Genomic DNA, 23787 nt, shown 5'->3' with positions numbered 1-23787 from the left:
TAGTATAAAGGTTTCAACAGTTTGCACCCACATAGACACACAAAGTGAAACATACTGTTTGAGTACTAGTTATAGCATCAAATCAAAATGTACAGCACATTAAGGACAGAGATCCCACATGAGGAGCAAGTGCACAGTGGCTCCTGTTGTTGACCCAACAAATTGACACTCTAGTTTATGGCACCAGTAACCACCCTAGGCTGTCGTCATGAGTTGCCAAGGCTATGGAAGCCTTCCAAGTTTGCCGACTCTGATCATATTTAGACAAGGTCATAAAAGACAGAGTGAGAATAGTAACCAATGATCCTAAGAGTGGCATTAACCAGGTTTGAACTATTATACAGCATTAAGTGGGGAAGAGGACCATCAGTACACACAGGTTGGGAGTAGAGCCATTGGAGGTAGAGTAGAGGTTATGATTACAAAGGAATGAGGCCCAAGTACGCTAGACAGGGTCTAGAACAAAGGACAGAGTCTTTATTAGAGGAGCTAAGAAAGGTGCTGTCTAAGCTACAAGTAATTTTTCTGATTGAGAGGCAAATAGAACCTGATAGAAGGGGCTTGATAATAATCTGGTGGGCTTTAGGCCTTGTAAATTCAGAGGCCCAGACCTATCTATCTCTTCACATGGGGTATATCCTAAGGGAGGTGTGAACCTCCTAGGGGAAGGCACTCTGTTGACTTTCATTACTTGGCTGGCCTGGGAGGAGAGCTGGCCAGGTAAAGGCAGGTGGCAACTCTAACAAGAAATTTACAGTTCTGCCTTTAATGTTGCTGACCCTACTTGACCATCCCCTCAGCTGCAGTGGTCACTTTGGAAGTTGGGCTGAGTGAAGGGCTTTTCAGCTTAGAGCCAATAAGATCTGTGGCTCTGACCTGGGCATCCTTCGACTCCAGGGCAGGTCCTTTTCCAGTGTTCCAACTCTTGGCAGAGCTGCCAGGGCTCTTCACAAGCTGACTTCTGCTGAAGCCCAGGCTTACCACATTGAAAACCACTGCAGTGGACTGGCCTGTTGGGTCTCCTTGAGGGCAGATCACTGTACAGATCAGCCATTAATAGGCCTGCCACCCATTGCTTCTGATGCCTAGCTTTCTTTTCCTCCTGGTTTGTGTTAAAGCAGACCAGAGGATGCAAGTCAAGGGAGTGCCCGTGTCCCATCTCTAATCTTCGGTGGCCTGAACTACAAGTCTATAGTCACAGGCATGTTCTGTAGTAGTTTTTCTAAGGTAGACAATGCCCATGAGGAAAATTATATTCTCACTTTAAAACTTTCTTTCCCTTTGGTCTGAAAGGGAGGTTTTTTCTACTTACTGTATACTTTGCTGATGGCGAAGTGAATCTAGCTATGAGATTATTATTTAAGTTCTTATTTTGGCTATGCTATTACAGAAAAATGTTAGCCATCTCTTTTATAAGGTCTAAAGATTAAATTGTGCGTCCTACAGATTCCTTCATAATAGATTTAGTTTCCTATCTTGAAGAGAATAGAGAAATGAAAGAACAAGTTGGGCTTAGAATAGAGAAATGAGGGAGCAAGTCCTAGATCGCTTGCTGACAATAGCAATATCACATGAATACTTAGCAAACAGTTTCAACCATTAGATAACAACTTAAGAAAACATTTACCAGAAGGTCCAATGCCTTCTATAAATTTTAAGAATCATGTATTTGAAAACACCTCTTAAATATCTAACATGGTGTAGTTTGTTTAACCAGCAAACTTAAGCACAACCATATAAAATGTTTTTAGTTTCTTTCTTCCTACAAGTTTAAAACATATGATACATAGATTCAGGTCACTCAAATTAAAATGTATCTTTGATTGATTTTAGCAGCTTAAATTTATGGACAATCTTATCTATAAGCCATTTAAAATAAGACTCTTAATAAAATTTCCCCATGTGGACATACAATATGTACACACATTTAACATAGCATAATAGACCAATATAGCGTTTTTAATAATAGCTTTTAAAATCTTTAACTCTTTTTGTAGATTGCCAATTGATTTGAATTGCTTTTTTAGTAACCTCAATTAACCATACTTTCTCTCAGGTGGTACTGTTAATACATTATTGGCTTCATCTGTTTACAGAGCCATCCCAAAGTACTGAATACAATGGAAGTGGCTGGAAAAAGTCCATAGGAACCCATAGGAGGACAGCTACACACAGAACCAACAACGCTTTAGTTTTATGAGCAGCAAATCATATATAACTGTGGATGACAAAAGACTTTAAGTCGCCATGTTTAAAATTATAAACTCATAGACCAAATTTGATCTTGTTACAAGGTGATTATTCAAATCTTTGAAAATAAGCACATATTTACATAACCCATAGATCTTAATAAAAATTCAGCTGTTTTTGAACAATTAGAATTTAACAGACATCAAGAGAACACAATAGATTACTTTAACACATTGCTTTAACAGAGCATCAGAGTTTAATTCTATGTCAAAGATAAATTGAGCTTCCTGTGATCTTTTGCTGTGAGGTTTCCTTCCTTTACCTTCTTTCATATTGGTGACCATGTTTCTGTGTTTCTGTGTGTAACACATCTTTAAGCATCTTTTGCAGGGCAGGATGAGTGGCAACAAATTCTTTCAGTTTCTGTTTGCTATGAAAAGTCTTAATTTCACCTTCATTCACAAATGAGAGCTTTGCAGGATATAGTATTCTGGGCTGGCAGTTGTTCTCTCTTAGTACCTGGGCTATGTCTCGCCATTCCCTTCTAGCTTGTAGGGTTTCTGATGAGAAGTCTGCTGTGAGTCTAATTGGAGATCCTCTAAGAGTAATCTGACGTTTCTCTCTTGCATCTTTTAGGATCTTTTCTTTGTGTTTCACTGTGGTGAGTTTGATTACAACATGTCGTGGTGAGGATCTCTTTTGGTCATGTTTATTAGGGATTCTATAAGCTTCCTGTACTAAGATGCCTCTGTCATTCTCCAAACCTGGGAAATTTTCTGCTAGTATCTCACTGAAAATGCCTTCTAATCCTTTCTCCCTCTCCATTCCTTCAGGAACTCCTAGAACTCGAATGTTGGGTTTTTTAATAGTATCCTGTAGATTCCCGACAATATTTTTTAGATTTCTGATTTCTTCTTCTTTTCTTTGGTTTGCCTGTTTCCTTTCCTGTTCTCTGTCTTCTAAGTCCGATATTCTCTCTTCTGCTTCGCCCATTCTGTTTTTAAGGCTCTCTAATGTGTTTGTCATTTGATCTATTGACTTCTTCATTTCATTATGATTTCTCGTCACTATCAGAGTTTCTTGTTCCACTAGTTGTTTCATTTCATTTTGATTCCTCCTTAATATTTCATTTTCACGAGAGAGATTTTCTATCTTGTCCATGAAGGATTTCTGTAGTTCAAGAATTTGTTTTTGAGAACTTCTTAATGTTCTTAGCAATTTTTTGAGATCCGCTTCTTGCATTTCTTCGATCTCATCATCTTCATAATCTTGAATTGGGGTGTCTTTTTCATTTCGGGGCGACATAGTGTCTTCCTTGTTCTTGTTAGCTTGGTTTTTGCGTTTGTTGTTTGGCATGTTGGAGATATTTGGTTTCTTCACTGTGGTGTTTTTTCTTGTTACACTATGGCTCTATATTAAGTGGACTGTCTGCTTTCGGTGGAGCCTTAGAGGCTTGAGATGAGTGTGGACTGAGAGCTGTGTTTGGTTCCTCAGGGCTGAGGGTGTGTCAAAGATGACACCCCCAGGTTAGGCGTGGTAAATCTTTCTTTTTTTGATTCAAAAGGGAAGTAATTCCGCACAGCTGAACGTAATTGGAGGTAGTAATTAGCAGGCAAATGATATACCCACAGGAGCCAGAGATCGGAAGCTCTTTCCCAAGGACCACACAGGAAATCTCTGCTGCCCTCAGTGTGGGCTCCAATTCTCCTGCAGTCTCCCACTGGGTTGCCAAGTTAGATGCTAATCTCCGGTTATTTCACCCCTCCCCCCAGAGTCAGGTTTTTCTGCTAGGCTCAGGGCCGGTGCAGACCTGAGGTCGCCCTGCTTATGACGTATGTCCAAAATGGCGCCTGCTCTTTGTCTTGCTCGCCTTTGAGAGGTGAGCAGAGAGAGAGAGACTCGTGTCCGTATCGGTCACTTTTTTTTCCTCTCTCTCTTCTAGTCAGCCTGGTGAACTTTTCCCCACGGAGTTTCAAGCCTCGTTCCCTCTAGCCTCCTCTTTCCGCTTGCCCGCTGGTGTCTCGGGCTATGGAGGTTCGGCTCACCTCGCGTTCCAGCGCTGGTGCGTTGAGTCTGCCGCTGTTGTCCCGAACTTGGGCTCCCACGCTCTCCACGCAGGTCCACTGTGAATCACTAGTTCCGGAAGAGTTTCTGCTGCTGTTTCTTCCCCTACTCTTCCTTGACCCTGCAGTATCTCCACTTATATTAACGTGTGTCTTGACGAACTATCAATGTGCTTCCTTCCTATTCCGCCATCTTGCCGCTCTCCCTCAATAAATTATCTTTTCTCATGTTCTGGTGCTTAAGAGTTTAGTTAATAATGTATACATATGTCTAATTCTGGACTTATTCTATTGGACTATTGTACCTGTTTTCATGCCAGTACAATGCCATTTAAAATGAGTTATTTACTTATGTGAGAGACAAACATAGAAGCAAAGACACAGAGACAGACAGAAATTCCCTATCCATTGGTTTACTCCCTAAATACCCCCAATCACTAGGATTGAGTCAGGCCAAAGCCAAGAGCCTGGAATTCAGTCAAGGTCTCCCACACAATTCAATTCTGTCACCTGCTGCATCCCTGTGTACACATTATCAGGGATCTGGAATTGTGACTGGAGTTGCAACTCGAATCCAGGTACTCCAGTATGGAATGTGGGTATCCCAAATGGCGTCTTGACCAGCAGGCCATATGTCTGCCCCATATCATTCTTATTACTATAGCCCTGTAATATAGTTTGAAATTATAAACTAGAATGCCTGTAGATTTGTTCTTTCTCAAGCTTATTTTGTCTATTCAGGCTTTTCTGGCTCCATATAAATTTTAGGTTTATCACTGATATTTCTCTGACAAATACCATTGGAATTTTGATAGGATTTACATTGAACTTGTAGATCTCTTTGGTTAGTATGGATATTTTCACAGTGCTGATTCTTTTTTTTAATACCTGTTATTTTTTTTTTAAAGCTTCAATACAAGGCCTCAGAGTAGTGCGTGCAAATCAACGACCCTCAAATTGACAGTCACTGTCAGGCGACCTGCACAACCTGCTGCTGCAGGTCACAGACTGCTAAAGATACCAGCTTTTCATTGTGAGTCTCATCATCTAACCACACCAATGGCCAACACACCACATGACTCAAGATGACTCAGGGACATTGTAGTAACTGAACAACAAAGATACATTGAGCTGGGAGTACAACGAGTAAGCGTCCTTAGTGTATTAGACCCAGGGCAGGGGGATACAAACAAGGCATAAAGCGGAAAAGGCATAAAGCAACTTCATTGGGTTCCTGAATCCCCGAAGTCTCTTCCATATATGACCATGATCAGTGCCTGGGGATCTGCCAGCGCCACATCAAGAACCTGCTTACGGACGATGAGATGGAGCTGTTTGCCATGAAGCAAGGGTGAACAGTCACATGAGGTAACATCTGAAATTGAGGTTACAACGCATAAGCCAACTTTTCCCTGCTGTCAACCATATGGCTGCATGAATTCTGGGAACTGGCACAGCCAGTAACTCCTGTCATGTTCACATTCACATATGAACACAGCCTTGGGGAAAAACAATGAGAGCACTGGGATTTTTACAAAGCATGGGGATTTTAGCTTGGTTTACTACAGTCAGTAAGTTGGGTTTTTAAAATAGCTTGTCCCAAGGTTTCTTGTGTTTCCCCTGGTGCTGTTAATTACTTACAGATGATACCTGCAGGTGATTTCAGGATACGGGCACATTTAGTGAATTAGTCTCAATTGAAATCACCAGCTAATTCTTAGCCATGTTCTCGCAGCAAAGGATGACGGGAAGCAGCACTCAGCTCCCAAACTGCCTTGTTTGCAGGACAGAGCTGCCTGCTCTCCAGTCAGGGAGCAATGAGACCAAGCAGGGGCTCGAATCCCCAGAGCAACAGCATAAGGGGCATGGCCTCAGGGAAGAAAGGAGGCCTGTACCAGTGCCTTAGCTGCCTGATGCCCCGCTTCCCAAAGCCACCACAACAACCAACAAGGGCTGGTGAGCAGCTTACATGAGTAGCTGCTCGTTTTCCTTTTGTTTATGAACAGAACCCAGAGGCAAAGGGTCCTCCACACACACCCCCAAACCTTCCTATTTCCACCTCATCTCCAAAGAGATCTCCAAAGAGAAAAGACCCAGCAAATATGACTAGGGGTCGGCACTGTGGCGTAGGGGGTAAAGCCGCCACCTGCAGTGCAATGCAGGCATCCCGTATGGATGCTGGTTCGAGTCCCAGCTGCTCCACTGCCAATCCAGCTCTCTGCTATGGCCTGGGAAAGCAGTAGAAGTTCCTGGCACCTGACTTCAGATCAGCGCAGCTCCGGCCATTACGGCCACCTAGGGAGTGAACCAGAAGATGGAAGATCTCTCTTTCCCTCTCCCTCTCTTCCTCTCTGTAACTCTGCCTTTCAAACAAATAAATGAATAAATATTTAGAAAAAAAGAAGAAGAAATATGACTAGCATCAACACAGATTTTTATACCCAGAGTTCAGCCATTCCCACTCCCACTATCAGTAGTAATAAATGAATCTGATCTCTCACATCAGTAACCAAAGTACGGCCCAGAGTTAGCTGAGAGTATAAAGTGACGAGTGGTCAGCTATTCTTCATTAATTAGCAAGTGTAACTGCAGAAACCCCAGAGCCAAGCACACCTGGGTGTCATGATGTCAGAGGTCAGTGAAGGGTTCATGAGGGTCCTGTAAACCAAAGCACCAGCGGTCAGTTAGTCCTTTCCTTTCTACCCTCGCCTGGTGCAGAGGTGAAGCACTGCAGAGCCAGCACCAGGATCCTGAGCTGGGCCTCTTCACAGATGTCCATGTCGGTAGGAACAGATCTGACCAGTGCCCCAGGTCAGGACAGGATGCTTCCGAAGGGAAGAAGGCTGATGGAATGGCCTTGGACTGTGGTTTTTCCTGTGACCCCGGGAGGCTCCCCTCCTGATGATGTGTCACAAGGCTTCCTGACCCCAATTCCTACATTACACACTGAGCCCTCCAAAGAGGCCCACAGCAGGGTAGTTTTGCCAAAACTCTGCAGGGAGGTTTCTCATCAGAGCGATGTGCATGCAGAAACTCTTTTCCCAAATACTAAAATCAACCAGAACATTAGCCACACCCATTTTCTGAAAAGATCATGCTCAAATCCACCTTGCTGCCCTCCACTGGGAGCTTAATTTTCTGAAAGAGACAAGCAGGAACTCACAGAGAGAGGCAAACAGATCCTGGCAAGGCATTAAAAAGAGGTGCTGGGCTCTTCTGGGTCTGAACTCTTGCCCACACAGCAGCCTTCTCCCCCTTGCTGCACAGGCCTGGGTGAAACAGAACCCATGGCCCACAAGAGGCTGACTTCCACAGGGCCAGAGCAGAGTGCACTTAAGGGACTCCATCCCACCACTCTCAGCTAAGGGCGGGCCTAGGAAAAGCTGCTCTCTAACACTGCAGAATGACCCAACCCGGCAGCAGCCAAGGGACCCAGGAGGTTCATGGTCACCATTTATGCCCTTGGCCCAACAGAGTTTTACCTGGGTAGTGAGAATGTGACGCCCCTTTGAAAGGGGAAAACCTCCAATTAAAAAAACAGGTAAAGCAGCAAATCAATGCTGATGGTTCCTGTTCTGGATCCCATTTTTGTTATTCATTTGTAGTGGAAATGCCTCAAAGTACACAGCACAAAACAGCCGACTCGCATCCCTACTGTGTGCCTCTGGACTCCGGCCCTGCCTCCATCCCCACCAATCCCACCTGCCTTTCAGCTGCCAGGTCCTTCCCAGGGCTGCTCAGTCGGGGCCCCCTTTCTGCTTGGCCAGGATGCGCGTCGGCTCCCGCAGGTTCCCCGTCAGGACATTCACCTCGTCCAGGCGGCCGCACTGCGTGGCATCAGAGATGGAGCCTCCATGTTGTCAATCTTCGGGAGCAGGAGCGCCTCCTCTCTGGGCTCCTCGGCCTCGGCTCCGCTGTCACTGTCCACATCGAAGGGGTTGGGACCAGCCGACTCCTCAAAGAGGCCGCCAGGGACATGCGGGCTGGAGGGCCCCAGGTGGGGAGGCTCATCCTCCTCCTCAAAGGGGTGGGCGCCGGTGTCTGCACTTGTGACCGGATTCCCTGCCACTACCTCTTCCTCCTCTTCCTCAAAAGGATTATACTCTTCTGGGACATGGGCTGCGGGGCCTATGGACGCCTCTGCAGCGGGAGGGTGCGTGGGGTCCTCCTCTCTGGGGCTGGCGAGGTCTTCCTCTTCAAAGGGGCTTAGGGAGGGCACCTCCTTTGGCTGAGACGTGGAACCCTGGGGAGGGCGTTCCTGGCCGCGGGCTGAGGGCCCAGACCACACTAGGTCGGGCTCCCGCGCTGGGCTGGGGGAAGAGGTCCTGGGAGCTGTGCTGCTCCGCCCTGAGGAAGAGCCCAGATCCAGCGCATATGCAAGGTGGGGGCGGGGCTCCCTGCTGGACTCCAGCTGAAAAGACCCAATTTCTCTGAAGTCCAGGGACCAAGTTCGCGTGTGCAGGGATGCGACCCCGAACTGCTCCCGTTCTCGTTGCTACTCCCGTTCCCAGAGCATCTGCCACTGTCCCCGCTGCAGGTCCTCCTCCTCGGCCTGCCTCCGGGACAGCTCCATGGCCTTCTCTGTCTGCTGCTGGTCACAGGCATCCTGCAGCTGTCGCAGGTTCTCCTGCAGCGCGCACCTCCTCAGCGCGGCAGGCATCCCTGGCCTGCTATGCGATGATGTGAACCTGCGGGAGGAAGGGGTCGGGATCTTCACTTTGTCCCTGACATCTCGGCAGCGGGAGCCAGCCCTCAGCCTTTCTCGGAGGGGCAGGGTCCCTGTGTAGAGATGCCAGCTCCCTGCTGGCCGTGCGAGAGGCCAGGCCAATCTGCCTTTCCTCAAGTCTTCGCTGGCTCTCAAGAGCAACCAGTCTCCCCATGATCCTCTTCCTCTCCATTTCCTGCTTTTCTTTTTCAGCTCCTCAGATTGTTCTTGGATGGCAGTGACATTAAGCCAGGAACTTTTCCTGCACAAAAAGTGTAGCTGAGTAGTTGTTCATCCTCTACAGCCACAAAGTGTTTGATGTGGTGGAGGGTCCTGGTTCAAGTCTAAGGTTAAGATCCTCCTACTCAAAGCATCTATTAGCTCATACACTTTCTGCACCTCCACTGGAAGGCCATTTGCATGTTCCAGACTATAGGTTGTCTCACCAGCATTTAACAATGCTGTCATCCTCTGTCATCCTGATGTATTCGGGGGCCTTCTGGTCAACTTTCTCCATGCAAAGTCACAATTTCCCATAGAGCTTCACAATATCAGGTGTGTGTTCCTTCTCGTCAATCTGTTGCTCTCTTGAGCAGTGTGTCCTTGCAGTGTGTAGAGCAGCAGATCCAGGCATCATCCTTCTCATCCAGGACCGAGCTCAGACTGCTCTCACTGCTGATGCTGCCCCCGGCGGGAGCCATGAACACTGTTGGGTGACTGCCTGGGGCTGGTGTGGGTGCTCAGGCAATCCTTGCTGGCACTGGTGGGCTTGTTTGCAAGGGGAAGCCTGATAAGCTCCATGCACTTCTTGCACTTGAATGACCCACAGAGGTGGCAGTGGTGGTGGTGGTTACAGATGCTGAACTTATCCCCACAGTCTGGGCAGAAAGGGACATCCTGGTCATTGACCCAAGGCACCACAGACTTTTCTATTGCTCAAATCTTTGCAGGCTCAGTATTTTCTCTGTCAAATGCAGCGAGCTTCTCTAACCTGATTATTAATTTATTGACTTCAACAACATAGTGGTCAATGCGGGCAGCTCGATGCTCTTTGAAGTCAGAAAGCTGGCTTCTCACAGCACCGAATTCTTGGAGACCCCACATGTAAGGACCAACCCCTCCATAGCTGAAAGACTCATATCCTTGGGTCCCTGATTCTGCTCGATCGTCACCTTCTAGTTTCAACATCTTGTTCTTTGCTTTCTTAGCCTCTGGACAAGACTTTTAATTTGCCCTCTGACATCATGGTCCTCCCCTGGATGCTCTTCCTTGTAATGTGACTGAAGCTGGTAGAAGGACTGCAGGTCCTTCAGGTCAGGGGGCAGAGGAATCCCCCCCCACTTCTCCTGGGTCATCCCTAAGAAGCCATGGCAGTGCCCCTCTCAGCTCTGGGAAGGCAGCAGCCTCATGCCAACAGTCAGCTTGATTCCTCCAAAGGCTCCTGCAGCGTGAACTTAACCAAGCCATACACGAGTGACAGGGAAGTGGCCTCATCCTGTCCCTGGCTGAGTGAGGTTTCCTCTCTGGAGTAGCAGGAGCCCCACTGGGCTCCCGTGGGCATGCAGGCCTGTCCTGTCCTCAGGCCCCGGGCTCTGTGCCTCCGTGGTCCTTCACAGAACATGCTCCATCATCTCTATCAGCTGCTGGGCAACAATGTTGATTCTTTCAAGCCATGATCACAATGTAGCTTCCCATTTATTTGTGACTCTTTCCATTTTATATACGTTTCATTGTAGAGATCCTTCAATTTCTTGGTTAAATTTACTCCAAAGTATTTTATTCTTTATGGTGATTTTATAAATGGAATTATTTTCTTACTTTCCTTTTGAGCTAGTTCACTGCAGTACATACAAATGCAACTTACTTTTATATGTTGACTCTGTATTTGAAACTTTACTGAATTTGATTATTCTAAGTTCTTTGGTGAAGTCTTTAGACTGGGAAGGCAGTGGAGGATGGCCCAAGTGTGTGGGCCCTGCACCTGCATGGGAGACCAGGAGGAAGCACCTGGCTCCTGGCTTTGGATTGGCACAGCACGCCAGCTGTAACAGCCATTTTGGGGGTGAAAGGAAGACCTTTCTCTCTGTCTCTCTCTCTCACTGTCTAACTCTTCCTGTCAAAACAACAACAACAACAACAAAAAACTTAGTTTTATTGATCTTTTCTTTTGTGTTTCTAGTCTCTTTATATTATTTGTCTCTGCTGTATTCTTTATTGTCTGCAATTTTCTGACCTTGTACTTTGTTTGGTTTTTTCCAGTTCCTAAGGGTTTTGAGTTACCTAGTTTATCTGAGGTCACTCTTATTTCTTAATGTAAACACTCATTGCTATAAACTTTCCTCTTAGAACTGCTCTTCCCGAGTCCCATAAGTCTGGTGTGTTCTGTTTCCATTTTCTTTCTTTCTCTCTTTCTTTCTCTCTCTCTTTCTTTCTCTCTCTCTCTCTTTCTTTCTTTCTTTCTTTCTTTCTTTCTTTCTTTCTTTCTTTCTTTCTTTCTTTCTTTCTTTCTTTCTTTCTTTCTTTTGTTTTTTGACAGGCAGAGTGGACAGTGAGAGAGAGACAGAGAGAAAGGTCTTCCTTTTCCATTGGTTCACCCCCCAGTGGCCGCTCTGGCAGCGCACTGTGGCCGGCACACTGCACCGATCTGAAGCCAGGAGCCAGGTGCTTCTCCTGGTCTCCCATGCGGGTGCAGGGCCCAAGGACTTGGGCCATCCTCCACTGCACTCCCGGGCCACAGCAGAGAGCTGGACTGGAAGAGGAGCAACCAGGACAGAATCTGGCGCCCCGACCGGGACTAGAACCCGGGGTGCTGGAGCCGCAGGTGGAGGAGCCTAGTGAGCCATGGTGCCGGCCCTGTGTTTCCATTTTCATTTGCATCAAGATACTTTTTAATTTCCCTTTTGATTTATTCTTTGACCCAGTGATGATTCAGGAATATGTTATTTAATTTCCTCACTTTTGTGAATTTTTTCATAATGTCTTATGTTGCTGATTTTTAATTTCATAACACCGTGATCAGAAAATATACTTGATATTATTTTCAATCTTCTTAAATTTGTTAAGACTACGCTTTGTGGTCCACATGTGATCTACTCTGGAAACTGTTCCCTGCAGCCTTGATAAGAGTGTGTTTTGTACATTCTAATGCTGCAGGACAGCAGGTAAAAATCTTCTCCTGTTGGTTCCTCAGGCTGATGGTAGGACACAGCCCAGTGGAGCTGGGAGTGGGTTACAATTCTGCCACTGGGTCCACAGCAAAGACCATGGCTGGTGGGTCTGTTACCAGGGGCTCCAATCGGCACGGCTTTTCTCTCCCACGACTTGATCAGAGAGCTGGTGCTAGGATAAGTGTTCACTTTGGAGTCCACAGGATCTGCAGGCTGCGGATCTGTTTCCAGGTATGTGGACAGCTGGGGGTCCCTCTAAACCTTGGGTATGATTCCCAGTGAGTCACTGGGTAGCTTATTTGGCAGGTAAAACTGCTTTCAGACCATAGGTAAGAGAGGCTGGAGTAAAGCCACACAGCCATTTAGAATCTGTAGTAGCAAGTTCAGCAAGCCTGCATCCTGACACACAGGTGAGCCCCAGGATGTCTCTGGGTGTGTAAAACTGCTCTCAGACCACAAGTGAGAAGAACTGGAGCAAAATTATGAGGCTATTACAGAATCTGTTGAGGAAGGCTGAGAATATTGGTCTTTAAATCCTCTTCCTTTCTAAAATATGTATTTAATGCTATAGAATTTCTACTAAGCATTGTTTTCACTTAATCTTACACATTTTTATCATTTCTATTCTCATCTTCACTTTCTTAGTTTTTCTTGAGACTTCTTCACAGTACATGTGTTACCTGAAGTGAATCTATAAAGTTTTTAGGATGTTTGTGGTATAATTCTGCTGCTAATTTCTGTTTTAATTCATTGTCATCTGAGTTCAAACTGTATACTTTCTATTTGCTTAGTATAGTCAGGTGTGTTTTCATCTACATTGGTGACTGTTTCCACATGAACTTGAGAAGAATGTATACTCTGCTGTTGTTCAATGAAGCATTCTATGAATGTCCATTAAATTCAGTTGATGAATGGTTTTTTTCAGTTCATCTTATGTTTTCTTAGAAAACTGACCACTTCATTTATTTTCATTTTCTCCAAATATTTGGTTTAATTTACATACTACACATTAAGCCCAGTGTTTGAATCCAGATTAAATTTTATGAAAAATGGGCTAGTTTTACATAATAATGGTTATAAAAACATTTTAACATTTCACATAATATAGTAAAACTCAGCATAATGCTTTGAATGGAATACAGGACTGAACAATTGCATTAGGAATGAAAAAATACAGTTCTCATTTGATCTGACAAAACACACAAACATACAGACCATGAAGATTATTCCATACTAGACACCAGACTATGAAAAATCTCATGCAATTATGAGGCTGTCTTTCAAAACCCTCTTTCTCCTTTGAATCTCCAGCTTCAGAATTTGAGTATATCTCTGTTTAAGAATTGGCTTGGGCAGAAGACAGAAAAAAATTGTGTCATATCTCTGAGCTATCATTTTCTTCCAATTTATGTGGCCATATTTTAATAATACTAGCTATTAGAAAACACAGATGAGAGCTAAAAATGGCTCTGAACTCAAAATTAAGAACAAGAACAAAGAACCAAATGCAATATGACCAGAAAAGCCGGAAAAGTCAAAGGCCAGAGTAAAGCAAAGTGTTGGATTTCTGAATGACAACTCTGTATAGACACTGGATTGATTTTTTTATTTGAACAAAAGGCATTTTTAAAACTTTAATTAAGAATGAAATGGGTATGGCTGCTCCATCATAAGCAGGAGGCACACTTCAGTTTGGGGTTAAAGCATTTTAATGTCTATCCCTTTTCTCCCCTACAGTTTTCCTTGCTGTGAAGTTTGATACGTGTTAATTTAGAGACCCCAGAGAGCATCCTGGCAGTAGAAATGTGCACGTGAGGAAGACCCTGATGAAGCTGGGGTCATTGATCCCCTAAATGCTGATGAACCTTCCCTGCCAGTACAAGCACCCTCCCCATTTCCAGGAGAAAGGATCTCAACCTCCAGCTGAGATAAGTCACCCTGCTTTGCCTAGAGAAAATAATGTTCCCCCTGAGATAGTTGCCAGGCAAGATAATGCTGATTCTTCTCAGAGCCCACTTCCACCACCCCTGCTTGCTTCTAGACCCATACTTAGACTCAAGTCCAGCAGGTTTCTAAAGTAGGATATAAAGTGTGACTCATGAAGAGGCATGCTGCATGCCAACACAATTAGCTGAATTTTCTTATTTATACAGACAGAAGTTCAGGAACATATGTGGGAATAGTTATTAAGAGTGTGGGCTAGTAGGAGAAGGAACATGGAGTTGGATCAGCATGAAATTATGCTTATGTTCCCACTAAGCAGAGATTCTGCACTTAATGTTGCAACATGGGAGTTAGAGAGGCCTCTACCAGTTTGTCTGGTTGGTGGACTGAAGCTTTGACCAAAAGTCAAGTGGCCTGCAGTGAGTGGCTTAGAAATTCCAGTGTTGTTGAGTGGGGTGGGTTTGTTGCCTGATGTGCATGGGGAATCACCTGTGATACCAGTCTTTTGAGAAGAGAAAATCTTTGTTTACTGGCCAGAAAAGGAGGTAGAAGGTGGGACTCAAATCTGCTTCCCCAGTCTAAGTGTTGGGTAAGTTATATGGATTAGGTAAAATAAAAAATTTTAAAGATTTATTTGTTTATTTGAGAGGCAGAGTTACAGAGAGAGGAAGAGATAGAGAGAGAGAGAATCTTCCATCCACTGGTTCACTTCCCAAATGGCTTCAATAACCAGAGCTAGGCCAATCCAAAGCCAGGAGCTTCCTCTGGGTCTCCCATTTGGGTGCAGGGTCCCAAGCACTTGGGCCATCTTCCATTGCTTTCTCAGGCCATTAACAGGGAGCTGGAATGGAATTGGAGCAGCTGGGACTCGGAGCAGTGCCCATATGGGATGCTGGTGCCACAGATAGAGGCTTAACCTAGTATGTATGCCACATCACTGGCCCCTAGGTAGAAAAATGTGTGTGGAAATTCTGGTGAGGCAAATTCTGATTGGAGGGATTAGAATCAGGCCATTTATAATAAGGTATGATAAGATGAGCTCCAGCTCCAGATTTCTTGTTTAACAAACCCCTTGTTACTGAAAGGGCCCTAGGATGTTTCAGTTCTGGCTTTCCTACAGTATTTTTGGCTCTACAGGTTAATTTCCCTTCTTTTGTGCATATCCCAGGTTGCATAACTCTGTTTCTGCTGCAGTTACACAACCCTATCCTTAGTAGCTCTCCTAAGAAAAAAAGGAACTTAAAAATACAATCAGGCCCATTTTTAAAGTGCAAGGAGGGTAAATTTCAGGACAGGGATTTGGAAAATCTAACAACAGCTCTTTTAGATTGGTGAATCAAGAGGAAATTCAGTAAAGGGGTAGCCTGATATTACTAGATTTGCTTTAGGTTAATGCAAAAGGGATTTCAAGGCTTAGGAAGCTTAGAAAGTTATAGTTGGCTTGTCATGTAAGACTTACACACCTAATCAGGTCTAAAAGACACATCCTTCAACATGAATATGAGAAATGAATGTATGAGGAGAGCCCCAGAGCCATGAGTGTTCTGTATTTCCTCTTCACTGTAGGTGGGACCTATAGTGGGGATTCTAGCCATGGAATTGGGCAAACTACATGTAATGGGAATAATTGGATCCCAGCATGGCAGAGGCCAAGTGGTAGCATGCAACTGCCATAATCCAAGTGGGTGTGGCTATCATAATGGACAGCAAAGCCAAAGGGACAATCAAAATAGTCTGACTTAAAGAAACCTGTAGCAATGGCCAGTTGATCATATGAAGTACATAGGAAGCCTACTCAGTTCTTACTTGATCTGTGTAGGCAGAAAAGCTCTAGGTGGACAAAATTCTAACCTGAATCATAAGCCAGAGAGTCATGGTCCCTCAGTCACTCTCAGATTTGAGCCAGTTTACAAAGATCTCATTAAATCAAGGGAAGACAGTCCCTTTGGTAAAGGATGCCAAGACACTGCCAAAAATTTAAAGTTTATCTCTCTCCCAGATTTCTTCAAAGGGACTTGTGGTCTTTTACCAGGATGACTGTCATTGTGTAAAAGGAGATACTCAGGCTCTGGCTCCAAAATGACACTAATTCCAGGAGCTGTGAAATATCCCTGTGGTCCACCAGTCAGAGTAGAGGCATTTAGAAGTAGGGTGATCAATAGACTTCTGTCTGAGATCTGTTTCACAGTGGGTCAGTGGGTTCTTGAATCCATACTATAGTTATTTTCTTAGCTCCAGAATGAATGACTGGAAAAGATATGTCAGCAACTGGTGGAATCCCTACATTTGTTCCCTGACCTGTGGAATGAGAGCTATCATGCTTGGAAAGCCAAGTGGAAACCAATAGAAATGTCTGTACTTAAAAAAAAAAATAGTAAATCACCGGCGCCGCGGCTCACTAGGCTAATCCTCCACCTTACGGCGCCGGCATACCGGGTTCTAGTCCCGGTCAGGGCACCGATCCTGTCCCGGTTTCCCCTCTTCCAGGCCAGCTCTCTGCTGTGGCCAGGGAGTGCAGTGGAGGAAGGCCCAAGTGCTTGGGCCCTGCACCCCCATGGGAGACCAGGAGAAGCACCTGGCTCCTGCAATCGGATCAGCGCGGTGCGCCGGCCGCAGCGCGCCTACTGCGGTGGCCATTGGAGGGCGAACCAACGGCAAAAAGGAAGACCTTTCTCTCTGTCTCTCTCACTGTCCACTCTTCCTGTCAAAAATAAATAAATAAATAAATAAAAAATAGTAAATCAAAAGCAGTGCCTCATTCCTGGATAGATTTCAGAGATGAATGACATAATCAAGGGTATGAAAGTTGCAGCAGTTCTGATTCCCACGCCCCAACCACCACCCCCCATCTCCCCATTCAAATATGCTGCTGGGTCTGGGCAGAAGAAAAAAAATCTTGGAAAATGAAATGGGGTATTAAAAGCTTAATCAAGCTGTAATTCCAATTGTCCCCGTGTTTTCAATTGTGGTTTCATTGTTTAAGCAAATTATCATATCCCCTAATACTTGATATGTAGTTAATGATCTGGCAAATGCCTTTTCCCCCATGTCTGTTTGAAATGACCACCAGAAGCATATGACTCTCAGTTGTTAAGATCATCAATCCGGGGCTGGCGCCATGGCTCACTTGGTTAATCCTCCGCCTGCAGTGCCGGCATCCCATATGGGCACTGGGTTCTAGTCCCAGTTGCTCCTCTTCCAGTCCACCTCTCTGCTGTGGCCCAGGAAGGCAGTGGAGGATGGCCCAAGAGTTTGGGCCCTGCACCTGCATGGGAGACCAGGAGGAAGCACCTGGCTCCTGGCTTCGGATTGGCACAGCTCCAGCTGTAACAGCCATTTGGGGGGTGAACCAATGGAAGAAAGACCTTTCTCACTGTCTCTCTCACTGTCTAACTCTATCTGTCAAAAAAAAAAAAAAGATCAGTAATCCAACATGAGTGTCCTAGTTCAGTAGTATATTGCCTATTTGGTCTTGTGTCATGATTTAGTGCATGGAGGTCTTACCACCTTTTCCTTCCATAAGATATCACACTGGTCTATTGATTACATTATGTTGTTTGGCTACAGACTAGAATTAACAACTACTCTAGACTTCTTGGTAGTACAATTGACTGAAATAGGGTTAGAAATAATTCTAATATAGTTTTAGGGGCCTGTAACATAGTGAAATATTTGAGGGGAGTGAGGTAGCACTGTGGCATAGTGGGTTAAGCATCTGTCTGCAGTGCCAGCATCCCATATGGGCACCAGTTCAAGTCCTGGTTAATCAATGTCTGATCCAGCTCCCATCCAGTGGAAGATGGCCCAAGTCCTTGAGCCTCTGCATCCACATGGGAGACCCAGAGGAATCTTCTGGCTCCTGGCTTTGGCCTGGTCTAGGTCCAGCCGTTGCAGCCATTTGTTGAGGGAACTAGTGACAGAAGGGATCTCTCTCCCTCTCCCTCTCCCTCTCCCTCTCCCTCTCCCTCTCCCTCTCCCTCTCCCTCTCCCTCTCCCTCTCCCTCTCCCTCTCCCTCTCCCTCTCCCTCTTCCTCTCCCTTTCTCTCTCCTTCTCCCTCTCCCTTTCTTTGTCTCTCACTCTCTGTAACTCTGCCTCTCAAATAAATAAATAAATCTTAAAAATCAATGAGGTATGGTATCTAAACAACTAATATGGCATTAGAGGAACTGGATGGTGATTAAAAAAAAAAAGAAATACCTGGGGTTCCTGTGGTATGAGGTATGCTGAGATTTCCATTTGAAGCTGGAAGGGGAAAAGTATATCTGGCCTCTCCTACAGCCAGTAAAGATGTACAATGCCTAGTGAGTCTTTAGAATTTTTGAAGGAACATATTTTCATTTGGGTGTGTTACTCCAATCTATCTACCATGTGGCTTAGAAATCTGCTAGGTTTGAGTGAGGCTCAGAACAGGAGAAGTTTCTGCAACAAGTTGAAGCTGCTTGGAAGCTGCACTACCCCTTGGTGAAATGAATTCGCAGATCTAGTGTACTTGAAGTGTCAGTGTTATATAGGGATGCTGTTGCAGCTGGAGACAGGCCTTTAGAAGTAAATAATGGAGGTGACTTTTAGGATTTAGGAGCAAAGTCCTGCCATCCTCTGTGGATAACTCTTCTCTATTTCAGAAAGAGCTCCTGACTTGCTGCTGGATCCTTGTAGAGACTGAACACTTAACCATGGGATATCACGTTACTATGCAAACTGGGCTTCCAATCTTCTAAGTTGGAACTGGGTATTCTTTTACCATGCACTTACCCATACAGCCAATGGTTGTATTTGAACAACTATACTTCCGGCATCAAATTGAAATGATATATAAAACATTAGGCCTAAGTAGGCCCTGCAGGCACAAATAATTTCATGAAGTAGCCCAAATTTATATGGTCCCTACTGCTACTTTCCTACCTTCTCTCTCTCCCAGCCTGGATTTGTAGTCTCATGGGGTGATCCTTATAATCAATTACAGTGGAAGAGAAGTCTTGGGCCAGGTTTACAGATAATTCTGCAGAATATGCAGATACTATTCCAAAAGTGGATGTTTGAAGCACAATATTCACCTTCTGGAATATCCCTAAAATAAAATGGTGAAGGAAAATCCTACTGGTAGGAAAAAGTAGCCTGCAATTTGGCTGGATGGTCAAGGAGGTAAAATGATCAGAAGATTGGTGACAAAGAACTCTGGGTAACAGGTATGTAGAACACCTCTCTGAATGGGAAAAAAAAAAAACATAAATATATTTGTGTCCCATGTCAGTACTCACCAAAGAGTAATTTCATCGGAGAGGATGTTTAAATCAAGTAGCTAGGATGACTCATTCTCTGGACACCACCAGTTTCTTTTCTCATTCACATCTGTGACTGCTGGATGGCCTCACGCTGTGACCGGGATGGAGATTACACAGTGACTCAGCAACATAGACTTCTACTCATCAAGGCCAACCTGATTATGGCCACCACTGGGTGCTGAATCTGCAGCAGCAGAGAACAACACTGATTGCTTGATACAACGTCAATCCCCAGGACAATCATTCACTTACCTGGTGAGAGTTGATTATGTTCAATTGTTTCCATATAAGGGGCAGAATTTTGTTCTTACTGGAGTAAATACTTATTCTAGCCATGTATTTGCATTCTCTAAATACACTGCTTCTGCCAAAACTACAATCTGTGGGCTTACAGAATGTCCTATATACATGTAGTATGGTATTCTACAAAGCATTATTTTTGATCAAGGAACTCACTTCCCAGTAAACAATGTGCAGAGATGGGTTCATCTTCATTGGACTCACTGCTTTTTGCCAGGTTTGGCACCTTACTGAAGTATCTGGCTTGACAGATTAATGGAATACCTCTTTGAAGATTCAATTACAGTATGAACTGGGTGGCAACAGGGGCCATGTATGCTATGAACCAGCATCCTAATCCAGTGTGAAAATTCATAGATCTAGGAATAAAAGGGTGGAAATTATAATGACACCACTCACTATTACCACTGGTGACCCACTAACAAAATTTTGCCCTCTGTCCCCATGACTTTATGTTCTCCTCATCTAGAATTCATTGTTCCATAGGGAAGGTGTTTCCACCAGGCAGCAAGCAATGATTCCATTGAACTAGAAGTAAAAACTGCACCAAGCCAATTTGGGCTCTTCATGTCCCTGAGTCACCTAGCTAAGACTAGAAGTCAATGTGCTGATTGGAGTGATTTATCCTGACTACCAAGGAGAACTTAGGTTACTATTCCATAGTGGAGATAATGGAGAGTTTATCTGGAAAACGAGGTATTCCTTAGGTCACCTCTTCATATTTCCAAGTCTTGTGATTAAAATTAATAGAAAACTGTAACCTCATCTAATGGTCCAGACTCTTCAGGATTGAAGGTGTGAGTCATCCTACCAGGTAAAGAATTAAGACCAACACTGGTCAAATGAATACAGAATGGGTAGTAGAAGAAGGTAGTTATAAATACCTGCTGTTGTCACATGACTAATGCATAAAAGAAAGTTGTAATTGCCATGATGATTTTATCATTTTGTTATGAATATTTGAGCGTATGTTTGTTTTCTTCATTCTCTTATCCTTTTATCATGTAGGATACAATGCATTGATTTTATATGTTTCTAGTTTTAAGTAATGTAAACTCTCCATCAAGGTATGCAAACTATGTTATTTAAAGGAGAAAAGCAAACATCACCCAAAGACTTTGAATCTTCTTTTGGGAAAAAGGATTAGTGTGCTTTCAATAGCACACAGAATAGTTGTATCATGTTAAGCAGAAATATGACCTTATTATGGTCTCTTTTGGAAATATGCATGAATATGAAATTGACAAAAGTGCTTGTTATAGTTAATTTTTGTGTCAGCTTAACTGGGGCATAGTGTGCTCAGACAGTTGTGCAAACATTACATAGGTGTTTCTGAGACAGTGTTTTGGATAAGATTAACATTTTAATGGGTAAAGTGTATTTCCCTTCATAATGGACCTCATCCAAACATCTGAATGCCTGAACAGATCAAAAAGGCTGACCATCCACTAATAATAGGGAATTTTCCAAAAGTCTGCTTTTGGACCTCATCTGTATCATTAGCTTGGACATGCTAGTCTCCACAATTGTAGGAGTCAATTACACACATACACACAGCACACACAAATATGTGCACAGCAGCAAGTCTGAAAAGTTTAACAAAAATGTACAATATTTGTTTCCCATGAACTTTTTGAGGTTCTTTTGTGTATGCAGTCAGCCTTCCATGTCCATGAGAACAAGGAATGGCTGGTAGACAACCTGGCATTTTGGGAGACTCAGTCCTCCAAGTGCATGTTGACAACAGGAAATTGTGCTAGGGAACTTTCCCAGTGGCTACAACTTTCTCAGATGACCTGATGCCATATTAATAAAATGTTAAACCCACAAACTGCCCAGTAGTCAATAAATAATTCAGGCTGAAATCACTAAATATTATGCCTCTGAGGGCTGTTTCATTGAAATTCACTGAATCAACACTTTTCCAAGGAAGTTCTGCCTCATTCAGCATTCTGACTGTGGACTTTGCAAGCCTGAATACCAAGGTCCTGAAAGGGCCTTCTTGCTTCTGTCACCCTTTCCCAAGCAGTCAAATGATGGGGCTACAAGGTTGGTTCCCAGAGAATTGCAATCGCATCTTGTCACTAAAGGCTGCTTCGTTTCTATTCAATTTCGAAGTCTGCAGAAAGAAATCAGATAAGCCCTCTGCTTGACTAGCAGATTTAGCCCTTCTCCAGTCCCACAGTGAAGTTCATAGGCACAAATTGAAAATCCTTTAGAAGGCTGAGGCAACACTCTTCTGGGGTGTTATGTTTGGAAGGCTTGGCTTCAGGAATGTGTCCATGCTCCTATTCTGGAAATCCCAGAGTCAGTTCCTCAGTGATGATGTCTCAAGCAAACATGTGCAACTGTGTGCCATTCATGTGTTTATGAACAACAAGAACTTTTGAAAAATTGAAAATCTTTTCTCATGTTCTCTTTCAGGCGGAGGAAGGCGGATGCCTCTGGGCGATTGTGGGCAAGCAGGAGAAACACAAACCCAGTTGCACATTCAGCAGTTGCCAGTGGAGCAAGGATGATGCTGTGGGGAGTGCCTCCTGATGTTTCACATTCAAATCTCCACATTCCGTGCTTTTCAGCTGCTGCCTGTCCAGAGGCAGTATCTGTACTCTCTGCTCTGTCCTTGGCTCAGGAACAAGGAGAGAGTTCCAGAGCAGGTTTGTATTCTGCAGGCAGGTTTGGTTCCCACAAAGCTGAATATTCATGAGTGCATCTACTTCTTCTTTCCACTCCAGTAGTCAACAATGATTTATAAGCATCCTTTGCATGCACTTGGGATGTAGGGGAAAGAGCCTGGAACATTTGATTTTGAAAACAAACTGGGTCTTAAGTGAGATCCAGAGCCTATCCATGTTGTTTTCCAGCTTTTGAATAAATCACTTCACCTTCTTACCCTTTGGTTCAACACCTGTGAAGTGGGGCTATGATTTCTTCTACACACAGGTTTTGTCAAAGGATGTATTTGAAATAATGGACAACTGCAAATAATTATATACACCATGGAATCTATAATGTGCATCAATCATGTTTTTCATTCCTGCTTTTTTTGTTATATACATGTTTTTTATAGCTTTAGTTATGCATGCTACCAGGAACAGAATGCCAAGAAGATAATTCAAAGGCTGACTTTTGGCAGAGAGTCCTGTAGAAAACAATGGTTAAAGAGTTGCAGGTATGGGTGCAAAGAGTAGTATGGTCGCTGCAGTAACAGTGGAATCTTTTTTCCAGCCTTGAGAACCCACTTAGGGTTATTAAGGGTCAGTACAGGAGGTGTCAGCTGGAGTACAGAAGAATGATTAGCCAATCGAAATACTTTACAAAAATGCTAAAGAAGGGCAGGCATTGTGGTACAGCCTGCATCCCATATCAGATTGCCTGGCTCAAGTCCCAGCTATTCCATGCTTCCAATCCAGCTTCCTGCTGGTGTACCTGGGAGGCAGTTGGTGATGACCCAAGTAATTGAGCTTCTGTCATCTCATAGGAGAGCCAGATTGAATTCCTGTTTTTGGCCTGGTCCAGACCTGGCTGTTGCTGGTATTTGGGGAGTGACTCAGAGGATAAAATATCTGTGTGTGTGTGTGTGTGTGTGGTCCTTTCTCTGTGTAACTCTAGTTTTCAAATAAATTAATAAGTTTAAAAATTATTTATAAAGATGCTAAAACCTTTATCCAGAATGACAATTTATTCCTAGAATGAGGTTCACGCAATGCATCACACAAAAAGTTCTGCTCAAATCAAGACTGGAGCAAATTTTCTCTTAAAAACATTTGCAAAGGCTCTGTGAAAAAGAAAAACCATACTCACCTTTTAAGTGGTGTTTGCTCTTTGAAGCTAGAGGAAGTCATGTTGCCTGCCTGCTGTTCTTAACATGAAGAAGGGTTTGAGCTGCTTGATGGGCACCACTGGGCAGGCTGCAATCAAGGAGAGCCTCACATTTTCCAGGAGTTCAGTGCACTAACTTATAAAATAGGGTAGAAACTCACATTGCATGAAAGAGGTGGAACTGCAGGCAGGCCTGGGTCTCCACCTTCAACATGAAGTCCCTGCCTTCTGGCTCTTTGTCCATAGATCCAGAGGAGACTGGCCATTTCTAGCTAAAGGTCCAGCTATCCTGGGAATAGTTTGACTAAGAGAA

At 44.2% G+C, this 23787-nt stretch overlaps 1 pseudogene; it reads right to left on the bottom strand.

The window, feature by feature from the left end:
• Positions 1-7990: 7990 nt before the first annotated feature.
• Positions 7991-23497, bottom strand: LOC133770428 (rabenosyn-5-like; annotated as a pseudogene).
• Between the last annotated feature and the right edge of the window lie 290 nt (positions 23498-23787).

This window comes from Lepus europaeus, chromosome 11, assembly GCF_033115175.1.
Source record: "Lepus europaeus isolate LE1 chromosome 11, mLepTim1.pri, whole genome shotgun sequence".
Lineage (NCBI taxonomy): Eukaryota > Metazoa > Chordata > Mammalia > Lagomorpha > Leporidae > Lepus > Lepus europaeus.
Note: the sequence above shows the minus strand (reverse complement) of the source record. Positions and strands in the feature narration are given on the sequence as shown.